The following is an 18,411-nucleotide window of genomic DNA, read 5'->3' on the forward strand; positions in this document are numbered from 1 at the left end:
AACACACGCACACACACACATTGCATGAATTACTTTAATAAAATACGTATTCAGAAAGATTGTTCCTAGTTTTATCAACACCTTGAGATGATTACGAGTATATTGCTCGCATTTGACTCCAACTTTTAGTCTGGGTAAGTTTTTCTTCTGGCAATATCACGCTTAAACAGATGTTTCCTACATTGTCTGGAGTCTGGAGCATCCCCGTTGAACAAATAAAAATACGACATGATACACGGAAAACTTATGGGGATATTGCCCTCTGAACTGATTCCTATTCACGTGCTTTTGGATACATTTCACAAAAGATTTGTGAAACTTTTTTCCTTGTGAAGATATTAAAAGCCTTAAAATAAATTCCTAAACTGCTAAGAAAATAAAAAAAAAATATAATTATAACAGTAAACTATACTACCACAACTACTATCACCCATTTTCTCTGCAGGGGTAAGCAGAGAGGATGGCAAGCACACTTGTCTGTCCTGATATACTATATGTTTAAACTATATTTATATACTTATTTTTTATTAACAAAAGTGTTAATAAAATTATATTAATAATATTGAGAATATTATATTTTTATATATTTACTATTATATCATATAACTGTTTATGTCCTTAACTACAATTTATAAGAAAGCTCAAAAAGTATAATAAATTTTTTAATTGTAATTTGATAATATAAATCTCAATTTTTTATTCATTATTGAACAGAATATATGTACGTTTGTGGACTCATTGCTAAGAAGAAATATTTTCCGATAATTTTATTCAGATGAATGCATAAAAGAAGCTGCTTATTAACGCAATGAGCCCTGTGAATACCCATACATCCTTCTTTTTAATCTTTGATGAGATATAAAAAATGGTATATGTACTACTAGGTACAGTCTTTATAAAAAAATACTAAAAATTAATAGAATGTAACAAGTTTTACTAAATACAAATTGAATGACTGTAAAATAAAATACTATATATGGTCTCCAATTTTCCTATTTTTAAAGGAAGGGGTATGCAAAAATTCCTTACAGAACTTTCTAAAAAAAAATTCCTACAAAAGTAAATAGAAAGTAACAAGAGTTACTGAATCCAAGTTTAATGACTATAAAATAAAATATACGGTCACTAATTTTCCTGTTTTTGAAGGAAGGGGTGAGCGGAATTTCCTTCCAGAACTATCTCAACAATACGCAATAACTGTCTGGAAATATTTTAATAACCGGCATGTTACGATTTACGGCGGTGGAGATTTTCAAGCATTTCCAACCAGTTTCGACCAAAGTTTCCCTCGCCGCGTGGGGAAGTAAAGCGAAACTGCTTTATGGTAATTGGTCTGGATGGAAAAATAAAAGTTTAAATATGGAAAACTTAACCGTCGCATCGTCCGAACTAGGGGTTGACTGAAGGGTGGTTGGGTTAGGGGAGGCGGGGTGAAATTTACGATCAACACGCGGGCTGTGTAAAAATAGAAAAAATGTCTTGTGAACCCTCGGAAGGCTTCGTTTTCTAGAGATTTACTGATGTACCCCTAAAGGATACCTAACTGCAAGGTTCTATATGGTTACAATTTATCTCCCGAGTTCGATTTTTTAATTGATAAATTTCAATTCATAATAATAACATATTTGACATTTTTTAATAAAATAATGATTTTAAAATGAATATTTATAGCAAGAAATTAATGCGCTTGAGAACTTTGATTTTAAGAACGATTGTTTCGCCTTCACTGGGCATTTTAAGCAAATATTTTTAAAATATTCTTACAGGGTGAAACACTACCTCACTATTAACAATAAATAACTTGTGTTCTCGAGAACTTTGATTATAAGCCTACCAGTATTTATTTATTAAACTTACAATTATTTCCCCTTCAGGGATCATTTTGAAACAGATATCCATAAAAATATTCTCGTAAGGCGAAGCATTAGTTAACTTTTGTCAATAAATAGCCTATGTTCTTGAGATAATTTATAATTTACAAATATAAAGTTCTAGGAAATAAACATCGAATTATGGTCCCTTTTTTATATTCAAGTCATATTTTAGTCATCATATTTTAAGTCATTCTTTTATCAACAAAAGAATCTAAGTGTTAAAAACATAAATGTGTAAATAATTATTAATATCAATTCCTTTTTTGTATATCTTCATTCCATTTATACAACTATTTCATAACACTAATTTCACATTACTGGTTAAATTTTTGGGTACCAATTAAAGAAAGGTCTACCTTCGGTTTCCTTATACGCATCCAAAAGGATCACAAATGAATCTCGTTCCCAAACCTAATGAGAAAACCTTTGTCCCACAATCAAATTAAATATTTGATTTGAACAATCCCTACCCTTACGGGCTTATTTCTTATGGTAAAATCCCACTCAACTAGTGAATCCTATATTCATACAGATAAACGTAAAATATATGTATATTTATCAAGAAATAGCCACCCAAACCTCTATTTTAGAGGGTTGTCCGAAGATGGGGTAAAAGAATGGGGAGAAAATTATGAAAATATATAGCACACAGTCACCACAATAATACTATCAAGTGATTCGGCAGTCACTTTGTGGGATTATCTATCCATTTTAGTTATATTTTTCTTGGTAAATACCAGTATTTCTTACAATCTATTGCGACACGTGTTTCGATGCATTCAGCGTAATACGGTATTTGATAATGAAGCTGAATTAATAGAAACATGTCTCACAGTAGATTTTTGTTTTACATTTTTTGATACCAGTAATACACTAATTATGTATATGTGTGTGTGTGTGTGTATATATATATATATATATATATATATATATATATATATATATATATATATATATGTTTGTATGTGTGTATATATGCGAATGTATATGTATGTATGTATAATTATAAATATATTTTTAAATTTCTTACCTAGAAAAAAAATCCTCTAACCACCCTCATCAATTCCTTTCCTTTCCCTAAATCTATTATTTTATATCATACCCTTTTTTTTAGATCTCTTAATGTTTTTTAATAGTTTTATAACATAAATGTGGAATTGTTTAATTGGCTTTTTTTAACGTAACAATTTTTTGTTAATGTAATGTAATGTTTATTAATTATTTTTTATTTGTAATCTGTGCAATTACCGAATAAATAAAATGAAAAATTAAATTAAATAAATATTCCATTCGAATTATTTGTTTAAATGTGTCTGTATATTTTAAACGACTGTCTGTAGTGTTCTTTCATTATTCATTGTTGGCCACATACGAAGATGCAATTAGAGAAGTAATTATGCTCGGATATAATTAAACGCTAAACTTAATTAATTTTGATGAGACCGCTTCATCATTATTACTCTCAAACAACTTCAAATGAACCTCGAAGCGAAATGAATCTTGAAAGACAAATACTGGTTTATGAATCTGAACAGATATTAAGGTATAATTTCATCTTACTTTTATTGCTTAGCAAGAAAATTGTCATAATGTTTGTAACACGTATCTATTCATAATCTGTTCAAAGTAGTTATATATATAAAAAAAAATGATTATGTATTTGAACTGAAAACTTTGTAACACGTATGTATTCATAATCTGTTTGAAGTAGGTTCATCTAAAAAAGAACGATTATTTGAATTGCGAATGGTTGAAACACGTACCTATTCATGATTTGAAGTAGGTTCATCTAAAAAAGAACGATTATTTGAATTGTGAATGGTTAAAACACGTACCTATTCATAATCTGTTCGAAGTAGGTATATCCAAAAAAGAACGATTTTTTGAATTGCGAATGGTTGAAACACGTATTTATTCATAATTTGAAGTAGGTTCATTTTAAAAAGAACGATTATTTGAACTGAGAAAGTTTGTAACACGTATCTATTCATAATCTGTTTGAAGTGGGTATATCCAAAAAGAACGATCATTTGAATTCAGAATGTTTGTAACACGTATCTATTCAAAATCTGTTTGAAGCAGGTATATCCAAAAAAAGAAAGATTATGTGAACTGAAAATGTAAGCTTCATCGATGATAAAATTTATAAGGGTGCGCCATTAAACGTACATAATTCAATTTTATATCGACTTATTGCTGAATAGTAATAGCGCTTGAAATTTAGCGGTGTACCCGATTATTTGAATAGTGTAATTTATCGTTAACGGTACCCGAATAATTAAATGGCTTTGCTTTTCAAAAAATCCAATATGTAAAATTTCATTAATCCAATATGTAAGATTCTTCAGTCACTTTGTGGTAATATTTATCAACTTTTAATCCAATATATCTTCAAATATTTTGACACGTGTTTCAATATATGCAGCATCATTATCAAACATCGTATTTAAACACGGTAAATACCGTTTTTAGTTACAAAAAGTTTAAACAAATAGTGGAATTTACCACATAAAATTTAAGTTTAAATATTAAAAATTCGGTACGTGCAAAATTGTTTTTTTACATATGTTATACATTTGGTCATTCTTTAAAATATTATTTTTAACGTTGGATATTTTACTGTTTAGTATGACAACACATTATTTAAAAAAATAAATAATATAATATAAACATTTTTAACGTTATTTAATATAATAAATATATTATATAATAAACATTTCCATCACAAGCCAGAAATCGAACTCGCGACAAAACACAGTATTAAAAAAAGCTCTGAAGAAAATTTTAATTAACTATGAATTTTTTTCATTGTGACTTTCAACCGTCTCAATTAATGATAAAGTCTGCGCTCTCAACAAAAAGTAAACATATTTTTCATCTTGAACTAAATTTCCTGGATTTAACATTTATTGCTTTCAGATTTGACGCCAAGTAAAAAAGGAAATATTTTTGATGGATCATTCAAACACTTAATTGCTAAACAGTCGACCCCTTTTGACGTAATCCTACGCATAAATCCCCGTCGAATTAATTGTCGTGGCGGTCGGGATTTGTCACAAAGTGCAACCGAACTGTGCACACATTATGCATGCAAATTGAGGCCTTTGTAGCGATCATACTCCAGTCGTGAGCAATTACCATTCACAACAAGAGAGCTCTTGATTACTCTGCAACAGGAACACAACACAGGTGTCGGAGGCTGCTCAACTTACAAGGATGATTATTCAAATTTTGTGGTAAGTAATTAAAAAGAAATTTAAATAAATGTGCAATATAATATTACGTCTGAAGACTGTATAAACATGAAGACTTTATATGCAAATAATAATTTCAAAGTGTATAAAGCGCATTCTTGTTTTAGCTGTAGTTGTTCGACTTATAACAGTCAAACAACTATCATATATACTCCAACTATCTTTGCATTTTAAGGGCACCGTAGCTTGGTTAGACGCTTGACTGCGAAACCGGGGTCACGGGTTCGATACTCGACAATAGCTAATTTGAAAAAAGATTTATTTTCAATTGGTTTGGTAGTTACTGATGTGTTTTTCACATTTAACCTATTCTACCTACAGATACGCCTTAGGGGCTTTGAGGGTTATTCCTTTAAAATAAATAGATTTTTTCTCGCATAACTCAAGAAAGCACCTCTCAGTAAAGTACAAAGAATTGCAAAGACAAAAAAAAACACATAAAAAATACAACACACCTGTTTTGGTAAAAAGAGCTCTGATTATTAAGCAATAAATTTGTACAACCTCCTTCCATTATACAAAAAGTCATTAAAAAAATTAAACTGTATAAAAGAGCTATTCATATAACAGAAAATACGGTCAAAATAAGTCAGACTTCCATATTATTTGGATTTAAAAATAAATTATTTTACTCTGTTGGGACACCATTAACAAGTTTTAAGTTCACAATAATCATAATTTACTGAAAATTAAAATACCTGGTGCAGTGTAGTATCTTCTTTAATAACCAGTTTGAGATCTAAAAGAAAGAAGAGAAAAAAAACAATTAGTATTACGAATATAAATCAACAAAATGCTAAATTAGAATCACAACTAAAATACTTTATTGTCAGTAATTACGAAAACACACATTCAGTCAAAATATCTACTACCCTATTGAGTAAGACAATGCAATAAAAAATATATCACATAAAAAAATAATACAAAATGAATAATTACTTTAACGTACTCAGAACGACTGAAAATGTGCTTACGTACATCATTTGTTTTTATTTAAACTAGACATTATTCGGTTTATCATAAAATCACATTTTAAAAGTTTTTTGTATGATGAAAAACCTGTATTGTATAGGTACTTAAAATTCCTCCATTTTGTTTATAAGCAGAACTCATAAACAGTATTTAACAGTATTGAATAAGTACTATGAATTTGTTATTTTCTTTTTAAATACTATGGTTAAATAATAATTAATTAACGTGTATAAAACTTTAAATTTGTAGTGTGGTTGTCAATAATGGGTACAGTGGTAAATCAGTGTATAAAGTACACAACACTTAAACTCACAACAAAAGGTCATAAACAATGTCAATACCCAATCGTTTATATTCCCACATCTATAAATATATTATTATTTAAATAGATATTTTCATAAATTGATTCGGCGATCACTTTCGGGTAATATTCAATCATTTTTATTTTAAATTTGACTTGATTAAATACCAATATTCCTTGAAATCTATTGGAACATTTATTTCGATGCATTTTACATAATTACCTGACATTTGTGAATGCAATTAATTTATTCACGTTTTAATTGAAAATGGTCTTTATTAACTTCTTTACTTTTATAACTCAACGACATCGTCCTAAGAAACATAATATGATCGCGTTTCCAAACACATTAACAGACATAATATGTTTACATTCCAACATACCTGAAACCAAAATGAGGCCTTAGGGCGGAAACGGGGAGCAGAAGGGTGGAATACGTAGGACAGACAGTACACAGCATATCACTACAGATGTAATATAATTAATTTGCTTAGCCGACCAAGCAATCTTGGTCACGAGTTAATATGCTGGAAAAGTTCTATGATTTTGACTCTTTAAAAATAATGTTTACACGTTTGTAATCTACATGTACATATATACTTTACAAATTCTCAACTAAGGGCGCTACCGTTATCCCAAATTTCAAATCTATCAAGTAACAAGTAAATACGAAAGGTCTCAAACAACAGTGAATCTCAAAGTTTAAAAATTAATTTAATATGGATGTTCAGTACTGGATAAAACAGTGAACGTTTCAAAAGTGTATAAAGTGATCACTTATGTCAGCCAAATGCCGGGTCATAAACCCTGGGATGCTCAGACTACCATATTCTTTCATATTAAAAATACGATAGATTAAAAAAAACGATTTAATACGATTGAGTAGACTCAAAAAATCAGTGTTTGATTTTAATATTTAATGTTGAGTTAAATGTTCAACAAATTAAACGACAAAATCTATAATTAAAATAATAGATGTTTCATCTCAAGTTATGAACCTTGTTTTTTTTTATAGTATTTAAATATCATTCGTAGAGTGAATAATCTAGTGTCTGATACTTATATTGTTTTTTGTTTCGTTTTTGATAGTTAAAATGTTTGAAATATGTTGTAAAGACTTAAAGACACGATGATGCAAAGATTTAAAAAAGGAATTATAATTAATTGTGGATAATATAGTGTCTGATAAAATAAATATTAAAAATTTCTAGTTTTATGTATTTTTTTCTGGTTAAAATGATTGAAATAAGTTGTGAAGACTTAAAGACACGACGACGCAAAGATATACTACGGTGTGAACTTGAAGCATAAAACGGTGTTTATCCATTTTACTCACGTATACATAATAAACTAATGGTTTGTACTCAGTGAGGGCAATTTAAGCTACAAATGTGGAACGTTCACGTGAGATGTTCTGGGAGAAATAACTTAAAACATTAAGACAAATTAGACAAAAGTTGGTACAACTTTCGGAGGATAAACCACGCGTTTATGCGTACAATTAATCAAAACGTATAATACTAATATGTATTCGTACATGAAAACAAGATTTGAAGTGAAGCGTCCCATATTATAGTTAAAATAATTATTATATTATTTTTTGACATCTCATCACAGATGAAGAAGAATATGGAAGTCTGGGCATTTACGGGGCTGACGACCGTCATAGGCTGGTTTAAGTAATCACTTTACACATGTGTTAACATTCACTAATTCTACGCATTATTGACAACCACACTACTCAAATTCTTGAAATCCAGGATTTGGACCTCACATACTATTATAAGAGTTTCTGCTTAGTAGCTTCTAAAAAGCTTCTTTACATCTCACCAATAGATGTCTCTAGTGAATTACTAGTGATTCAAGAATAAGCTTTCTAAATTGGTTAATATATATATAGAACTTATGAGTTCACAAGATCCATCTATGTTGGATTGAGAAAGCTTTTTCTTTATAGCAGAGACCCTTTTTGGATGTAAGCAAGATCTGAACTGAAACCGAAAAAATATCTTCTTATTGGAGAAAACCAAGATTTGTGTTAGGACTCTCTCAAAATGTTATAAACTTATACATATTGATACTTAAACCAAACAAAATCCATAATTTTAGCTACTACTCCAAATAGGTTTTTGCAATATCTTATATATTATAAATTATTCATTGGAAATTTGAAATACTAAAGCCATTCATATTAAATTATATAATACGGATTTGTGTAAAGGTCCGTAAAGCTGTGATTAACCAATTCATTTATTTGATCCTTTTTCGCTAGAGCTTTCCGAATGAATTTAAATACATTTTGAAGGGTGAGTGATTTTAGCACCTCCCTTGGGAGCTTTTTCATTTTACCTTTTTTGATACTTGCATAGTTTTTGCATTGATGTCTTATTTGAATTTCAAATATTTCGGCACTTTATTAAACCAACACCTTTGTGTACTGCGTATTTAAATTATGAATACTTCCTTTGACTCCGTTATCCGAAAACCTTTTAACCCTTTGGTCATGAACCTTCTTGTCAAATATATTTTTCGTTCGTAAGCGTAAATGGAAGTAAATTAGACATTTGATAATCAGATTGATCAAATATATACAGTGATTTAATATATCGCCCACTCCTTTCAAGAACGTCATAAATCAAAAATCGTAAATTTTCAGTTGTGCATGTTTTCGGAATGCCCATAAAATGTACTATATCCCAGCAAAAGAGGCATATTTTTAACTTAATATTTACCCGCTACAGGGCAGAAAGTGTTGTTTTTGCATTTTGAAGAAAAGGTATTGTTTTTTTTCTGTTTTTTAAATAAACTAGTTATTTTTCAAATAGAGAAATAACCTTCAGGTTTAACCTAAAAAGATCTTTGTACAGTAAAAAGTTCAATAATTTGGCTAGATATTTATTTTTAGTAAATTGTTTCATATTTTTAAACTTTAAAAACGTTCTCATGAAAAATTTAGTTTTTTGATTTATGACGTTCTTAAAAGGAGTGAGCGATATACGTATAAGTCATAAAGTAAGCATTTATTCTGTAACGTGAATATTACAAATTCTTGAACACTATATTGTCTATATTAGTTGTATCAAAATACATATAAAAAATAATAAAAAAATTTCAACGTTTTTTGCTGATACGTTGTGAAACTAATGAAATCATTAAATTATTATTAAAACCATATTAACTTGATAAAAGTCTGAAATATTTATTTAGTGAGTTTTTATTCTTTATTTATTTGTTTTTTTTTATAGCTGTATAACATGTATATTCAGAGCTTATTTTTAAACGAAAAAAAATTAAAGTCTGGCATTGGCTTAAGTGATCACTTTATACATTGTGCATCATCCACCATTATGCCTGTGGGCGTCTGGCCCCGCCATTTGGTGTTGTCAGGTTGACAACACTGAGCTACTGCTACTATCAAGTTGGCAACCCGAGCGGATTCAACAAAAGCGATCAACCGGAGCGCGCCAGCGAGAATCGCCTGCTATCGCTTGATTGTTAAAGGACGTATATTTTAGCTTCATATTTCATTCAAAGTTCAATAATCAATCAGATAAATTATAATAAGTTAATATCAAATCGTAATCAAAGTGTAAGAATTTTATATCAATAAACAAACTGTAAGTAAGCATTTCTTTTAAATATCCTGCTCTGGCATCCCGCACAATAACACACACCGGGTCTTCTAAATGCCTATTATTGAACCTCATATAAGATCGAACGCGAAAAAAATTACTAAACAGTTTCTTCAAACCATTCATTAATTTCAAGTTACAAAAAAATAGCATAAAATTATGTACCTTTGTTTCAATATGTCTTCAGAATTATGAAATTATGTGGCTAAATGTCAAATACACCCTGTTGGTTTACAACGTCAACCCATGTCATATTTAGTGAAGAAATGTAACAAACAAATGTATTTTATAAAGGAACGGATTTAAGGGTGATGAAAACATGGCATTTCCGTTTTTGGCATATTTATTAGCAACATTTTTTTATTTCATTATAAACTTTTTGCTCTAAAAAGCTACATGCTGTAAATATTGATGACTTTGAAAAGAAAAATAGTGGGTTTACAAAAACACCTTGATTTCTATTTTAACTTATCTCGGTACAAGGTGAATTGAGATCGTTAGAATGCAGATATTAAAATCGATTTTTCATAAATATATGATCCTTAATTGATATAATTGTGCTTATGAACATACGTAAAAGATAAACTATATATTTTGAAGTAAAATCTAACAAACTAATTTTTTTCACTCCGTTTCTTCGCAGTAGTATGCAGACAGCCACACCAATCCGAATTTGCAGGCAATCTACGCATCTTCCACATCATACATCTTGTACGTATACGCCGATTTTTCCAACTCCTGACCTAACCACTTTCATCATCCCAAGTTTTTTTCGGTCTTTCTCTGCTTCTATTACAAACCACATTCGCCTCATAAATTTGTTTTACTAACCTTTCTTCACTCATTTCATTCACATGTCCAAACCATCTCAACACACTTTTCTTAATTATATCGATAATGCTTATCTCAGCCTTGCATTTTTTCCTTACATCATCACTGCAACAATCTATCTTACAACGTTTTACCGCACATTCATCTTAATTAATTTTTAATTTAAATATACATAATTCTAGTAAAATCGTGGTACCTACTTAAAACCACTATTTTAATTAATTTAGATTCAGGGCTTCTTAATTTTTTATACGTATTTTTAAACTATTATTTTTTGACATCTCATCAAAGATGAAGAAGAATATGGAAGTCTGGGCATTTACGGGGCTTACGACCGTCATAGGCTGGTTTAAGTTATCACTTTACACACGTGTAACATTCACCAATTCTACCCATTATTGACAACCACACTACTCAAATTCTTGGAAGTTCTATATATATGAACCAATTTAGAAACCTTGTTCATGAATCACTAGAACTTCACTAGAGACATCTATTGGTAAGATGTAAAGAAGCTTTTTATTAAGCAGAAACTCTTATATTAGTATGTGAGATCCGAATCCCGGATTATAATCACACACATGAGAAACGCCAGAAAATACCATTTTCATTTTTATTATTAAGCTTATAATTTGACCAGATAATTTATTTACAACATTTTGAGTGTGTCCAAATACTTGTTCACAAAATCTGGATTATCTCCAATTACAGGAGTTATTTTCATAATATTTTTTGACATCTCATCAAAGATGAAGAAGAATATGGAAGTCTGGAAGTGTTCATATATATAGAACTTCCAAGAATTTGAGTAGTGTGGTTGTCAATAATGGGTAGAATTGGTGAATGTTACACGTGTGTAAAGTGATCACTTAAACCAGCCTATGACGGTCGTAAGCCCCGTAAATGCCCAGACTTCCATATTCTTCTTCATCTTTGATGAGATGTCAAAAAATAATATGAAAATAACTCCTGTAATTGGAGATAATCCAGATTTTGTAAACAAGTATTTGGACACACTCAAAATGTTGTATTTTTAAACTAATTACATAAATATACAATATGTAAGTAAAGAGTGGATGGTAAGAAAATATATGTATTTGAAATAAAGTTTTTAGAAAATCGGCTAAAAATTTCATGTCATAAACAGTTCCAAAATAAACGTTGAGCTCAGAAATGTAACGTTTCCCCATCTAAAATATGTCAATTCTCTTTTGCAAAGTGAAGGGCAAGAGCTGTACGTTATTACGCAGGATCATATTTGCGAAACATTTTCTTTTCACAGGGGCTGGAATTATATTGAGTGTCATAAATGGCCTGAGGGTGAAATTGCATTTCTCAAAGATTAAGTCTATCTTACCGAAAGCTCGTTTTTGTGTTGACGTTTTACGAAAAAAAAACTTTAAAATAAGTACATTTATATAGTCTGGACATTTGAAAATACATGTTTGATAACTATAGCTAAGAACTTGAGAGCCATTCTGCATATATACGTGGTCATACCTTAGTTCTAACAAAATGCTTATATTTTTTTGACAAACTATACAATACTTATGTTTAAAAATTCCTTCTCAGTGGATGAACTTGGTGCTTTTACCGGCTACATCTAGATGGCATTTATAATTTCATTAATTGATTCGGCAGTCACTTTGTGGATAATATATATCCATTTTAAATTTAAATTTTACATGGCAATAGATAATGATCGCAAATTTACGAAATCCTCAAAATTACGACACATCTGCAACATTTTGAAACAATAGAAATTCATACAAATATAAAAAATTATGAACAATATGACGATGACTATTTTTTTTATATAATACATCTGAACGTCTATAAAAATAATGATATTATTTTTACATAAGAAAAGTAATTTAATTTTTCGTATTTAGTGAAAATCTCAAGGTGAGATTTAAATTCTAACATTTGTTATAAAAGTTTTTTTAATGTAAATTTTGTAATTAAAAAATTAAAAAAATAAAAAAAAACAAAAATAAATTAGGGTTGCAATTGAAAAACTGTACCACAAATATAATAAAGCGGGAAATATGATATCTACGGGGTTGCATTATGAGAGTAATTAAATTTTACGCTGCAGTGCACACAGTTTGTATGCATTTCAGAGGCTTGTTTCTAAGGAAACAAGGAAGCTAAGTGTAAAGCATGCTGTAAAAAATACCATAAAATAACCAAATTGTGATTGGGTAATATTTTACCAGGAAATATTCAAAGTTTCTTTTTTCTTTCCCATTTATCGTCTTATCCACGTTGCATAAGCAGGAATTATGACTTACAGTAAATTAAGTTGGTATAAAACATGTTTAAAAGCTTTTTGTATTTTTTTTTGCCTCCATTTCATATTTAACTTCTGTTATTTTTCACTACAACATTTTTTCAGTATTACCCTGGACCGGTACATGAGGCGCAGGACTCATTACCACACTTCCATGTAATTAACAATTAATCTAATGCACTTTTTGCGGTGCAGTGCCATATACATAATTTGGTGCGGATATCGATTTATTTATAAATATTAATCTATTTAAGTATTTTTTTTTAAATAGTAATGTCTCATTATTTCATTTTATTAATTGATCAATTTATCTATTTTAAATATAAGATTTACTTGGTAAATACCACTACATATTTCTTAAAATCTATTGTGACACGTGTTTCGATGCATTCCGCATCATTTTCAAACAAAAAATGCATCGAAACACCCGTCACGATAGATTTAAAGAAATAGCGATATTTACCTTACAAAAAATTCATCGATAATAATAGTGTCGTTGGTACATCACTTTTGGTTGAATTATTATCGCTTTTTGTCAAAAGGTCTCTATTTTAGTAAAAGTAGGTTAATTTTTTTTTGTATAATGAAATATTTAAAAAAAAAACATAATGATTTTATATTTTCGCTTTGGAGAGTTGAAAATTTGTTGACATACTATATTTCTTAACGTCATCGATATTTTTTCCTTATATTTTAATACTCGTAAAAGGGAAGATATACACGTTGCCACATAAAATATACACGAGTTTATTGAAAGGTACCTTGCAATCCACCCCCAGCCCTATCTTAGGTGAATATATTATTGCATATATCTACAATCTACACATAATGTACGTAATACGTAGGCATTATGTAGGTACACGGTGACCATAAGTTATGCGTTGGCTTAGGCGGGTCAAGCGTGCATATCCCTGGGGGAGATAACAGTGCTGCTGTGTATTGAATCAGAATAAACAAACGCAATTTCCATTTCAAAATAACAATAAAAACCTAATAAAGTTCAATGCTTTAACACAATGGAGATGTAGATACGACATCTTTATGCGTCAACCCTTTCTTTCACGCTTGAGTTCATTCACTCTCAGAACCATTATTGTCATAAATTTACGTACAGTTTTAATATAGCGTTGAACTAAGTTAACATAGTTATGATTAGATTTATGGTATGGTCATATATTTTGAGTGTTTTATGTATTACTTACAATAACATACTGGAATTCAATTTAATTCTAATAAACATTGCGAACGGTAACAAAACGGGCTTAAAGTATCAGAAATTGAGACTCTAAGGAGCATGTCTGGCAAGAGGCTGCGAGATAGAATAAGGAACACTAGGATAAGATAAATATGCGAGATCGAAGATATCGTTAGGTGGGGAAGACAACGAAAAAGACAATGGTACGCGCATGTGAGGAGAATGGAACCATCCAGACACCCCTATATTGCGCTGCACGGCCAACCCCAAGGTAGACGACACCCGCGTGGACCACCAAAGAGATGGATTGCAAATCAACATCGCAGGATCCTAATCCCACTTTAAAACAGGCCACAAGGCCTACACAAAGCAAAAGAAGAAGAAGAAGATCGATAACAGTATCTTAATATATCCTACAATCAATTGGATCTTCTATCTCAACTCTCAATATAACCCTTTAACATAGCTTTCTTGTTTCTATCATTAATTTAAAAATATATTTTTAAAGTATAATATTTAATGTATAATATCAATATTTTTTTTCTTCATATACAGTTTTTAAAAGCTCTTAACCTTGATAAACTCTTTTTAAACATTTCTAATATGTTTTATATCACAATGTTTGCAAAGTAAGGAAAATATTAAAAATCTATGAAAAAACAATGCAATCAAAAATATTGACACGAGAAGACAGCAGACGTCAAGAAACACGCTGTTCGCTGTGAACAATGTTTAATTTAGCCTGTGTTACTGTTACGTGCAACAGATGGCGTTATTATGCTAAAATATATCTTTATTTTTAAATGACGCTTTATGAAATATCGAAAAATATTTTTGTTATTAATCAAAATAATTCATATGGAAACGAATCGTTTCAGGGCCTAATTAAGGGTACAAAATTAAAGCGTAAAAAATGTGAAATTACGTTGTCATAAAAATATCATGCGAAGGAGGGTAAGTTTATACACATTTTATTACACAGTGTTGTATGTTTGACATGCCTCAAATAAAATATTAGCCTTCGAGTACATAAACAAGGGATGTTATTATCGATACCACCCTCTAAATCCTAACAGTATTATCATTTACAATTTTAATTAAAATTCATTCAATATTTATTTTCAGAGCACTGGGTAAATACCAGATATGTATTTGACATTTTTTTTATTAAAAAAGGATTTCTTTCACAAATAAATTTTATACTTTGATATTTCAATTTGTTTTAAATTTCGTAGACCCGTTACTGAAAATGTTATTTTATATTATTAAGGATAATCGCAATTTATCTGCTTTAAGGATCATAAAACGACCAAACTATGAGTTTATTTTCATTTAGAATATTGAAATTGTTTATTAATAAAATATTAATAGCTTATTGAAATCAGAATCAGACGCAACCACATTGAATATTAAACACTTTGCAATAGATCCATTCTACGCCCAATGAATATAAATTCAATACTCAGTCAATAAAATAACACGTGCCTAGAGATTTTATAGTATTTAAATATATGTGTGATTGTATAATTCAATTGATTTATTTGTCACTTTATGATAAAATCTATCCATTTATAATTCAATTTTTACTTGGTAAATACCACTATTTCTTAAAATATATTGTGATACGTGTTTCAATGCATTCCGCATCATTTTCAAACACCGCATGTGAAGCTAACTCCAAATTTTAGAGTTGGGTCTTTGAGACGTTGATAGTTGAAGAGGGGGATAGGATTATTTTTATTGTTTTTTTTTCTTCTTATCAATGGGAATATAGATAATAGGGATGGGCTTTATTCATTGTCATATTATTGATGATGGGTTTATTGTTATTTATATTTAGTTGAATTTTTATTTTTTCAAAATGTTGCAGTTTATTACTTTTTAATTATTTTTAGGATGTTATAGTACTTACCATAGAGTTAACATTGTCAATATATCAACGGTAATTTCATTAAAATAAATATATATCGTTTTTTTTATTTTTTCTTTTGATACTGGATTATTCACCCCACGGATGATATATCAATTTATATTATATGTGTCTCAAATTGAGACGAAGCACCTATCATTTTTAAACGAAGGAAGATGGAAGTCTGAGCATCCCAGGGCTTACAATTTAGCTTTCGGCTGGCTCAAGTGATATAACTTTATAACTTTTTATGCAAGTGAACTTTATACACTTGTAAAAGTTCACTATTCTGCCCTTAATTGAACATTTATATTGTACTATTTTTTCAGCCAAATGCAATGTCGTGATCCTTGGGATGTTCAGACTTTCTTCTTATTTTATTAAAAAATGATAAACGCCTCGTCTTAAGTTGACACACATATTTATATACAAATTTTTATATATTTTTTATATACAAATTTATATTCGTTTCAGTAATTTCAGCCGTATTATTTTGTCAACGACTTGTAGGTAGTCAAAAAACCTTAATTTTATTTTTTTCATTGCCATTTTAAAATATCATACACAAATAATATTATTTACACAAAACTAGAGTAGGTACTGTAATTAAATTTTAGAAAAACCTACACAGGACCTACTAGCCTTTTCCTACTCCCAATCTGACCTTGCAACATTGTGTAATTAAAAACAATAACAATAAAGTAATCAGGTATTTTGAAGATCTAAAATGTAATGACTATCCCGGGATACTATAATAATATTTACATATTGTTGCCAATAGTTCGCTGTAGTATTTATTCAATATTACCCTGGATTGGTACCTGAAGCGGAGGGTTGATCACCTTTCTTCATGTGTTAACGATCAAGATAACACTGCGTTTATATGATGCAGTGCCCTATGTACCATTGGTGTGCGGATAAGGGTTTGAAGAAGAAGAAGATTGTTGCCAATAATACTATCTGGCAACCTGTCACATCACATTGTACCGTGTTTATTTATACTACTACTACTACTACTACCATCACCTTGTTTCTCCGCAGAGATAGGCAGAGAGGATGGAACGCCACACGTACACACCTAGCTTCCTTCACATCCATACATCATACATGCCCTCCGATTACGCAGACTTTGACACCACCAGATTTTAGGTTGTAAATAATCTGATCGTGCCAAGTCTTTTTCGGCCGTCTTCGTTCAGTTCTCCCGCTCACATTCGCTCAATATACTTTCTTAGTCATCCTCTCGTTATCTATTCGCTACCCATACCACCTTAAAGAACTCTTCATTATCTTTTCAACTATCGCTTTATTATTTATAAGTTCCATGAAATAAAAAATAAAAGATGGTGAATAAGAAAACGAAAGACGGTGTAAAACGTACGTTATATATTGATAAAGACGACATCATATAGGAATATCAACTAACTGTACAATATCTCACCGAAAAAGCCCAATAACTCTTATTAATCCTAATATATTCATATAATACGGTACCAACGGAGCGTGCGGTTTGTATTTATCATATGGGGATGTAGGATGTAGTACATATGGGAAAATATTTATTGGTTTAGCAAAATATATCATGTAGCGCGTAGTCACAAGGGGTGAACTCGCTGGATACCCGCAAAATCAACCACCGTAGCCGGATAGAAATATTTAGAATAGCTAAGAGAAATAACGGTAACATAATAAGTAACGTGATATTTATAATAATAACGTTTAAATATTTCCGGATTTTAAACGACACGTGGGATACATTTAATTTTAATAGCTTCAAAAAGTTTCTAATTTTAATTGGCTAGAAAATGATTAGCATATCACAACAATTATTAAGTAATAAGCGCCCTTGAGGTAGTATTTTACGAAAATGGCGTTATATAAATTATCCGAAGTTTTTGTTAGTATTTATATGTATATATATATATATATATATATATATATATATATATATATATATATATATATATATATATATATATATATATATATATATATATATATATATATATATATATAAATATATATAAATATATATATATATATATATATTTATATATATTTATATATATATATATATATATATATATTTGTTAGTATTTATATGTATATATATATATATATATATATATATATATATATATATATATATA

The 18,411-nt window shown here is 29.5% G+C and overlaps 1 protein-coding gene across 3 annotated transcripts in view; it reads right to left on the bottom strand.

Moving 5' to 3' along the window:
* Nucleotides 1-18,411, bottom strand: part of tinc (transmembrane protein tincar) — a 293,902-nt gene that overhangs the window by 190,648 nt on the left and 84,843 nt on the right. For all 3 annotated transcript variants that reach the window (XM_088269295.1, XM_088269293.1, XM_088269294.1), the window contains one exon: nucleotides 5,827-5,867. The gene's annotated coding sequence lies outside the window, so the exon portion shown is untranslated. The remainder of the gene's footprint in view (nucleotides 1-5,826; nucleotides 5,868-18,411) is intronic.

This window comes from Brachycentrus maculatus, unplaced genomic scaffold (assembly GCF_059751285.1).
Source record: "Brachycentrus maculatus isolate JH-2025_06_01 unplaced genomic scaffold, ASM5975128v1 h1tg000344l, whole genome shotgun sequence".
Taxonomy (NCBI): Eukaryota; Metazoa; Arthropoda; class Insecta; order Trichoptera; family Brachycentridae; genus Brachycentrus; species Brachycentrus maculatus.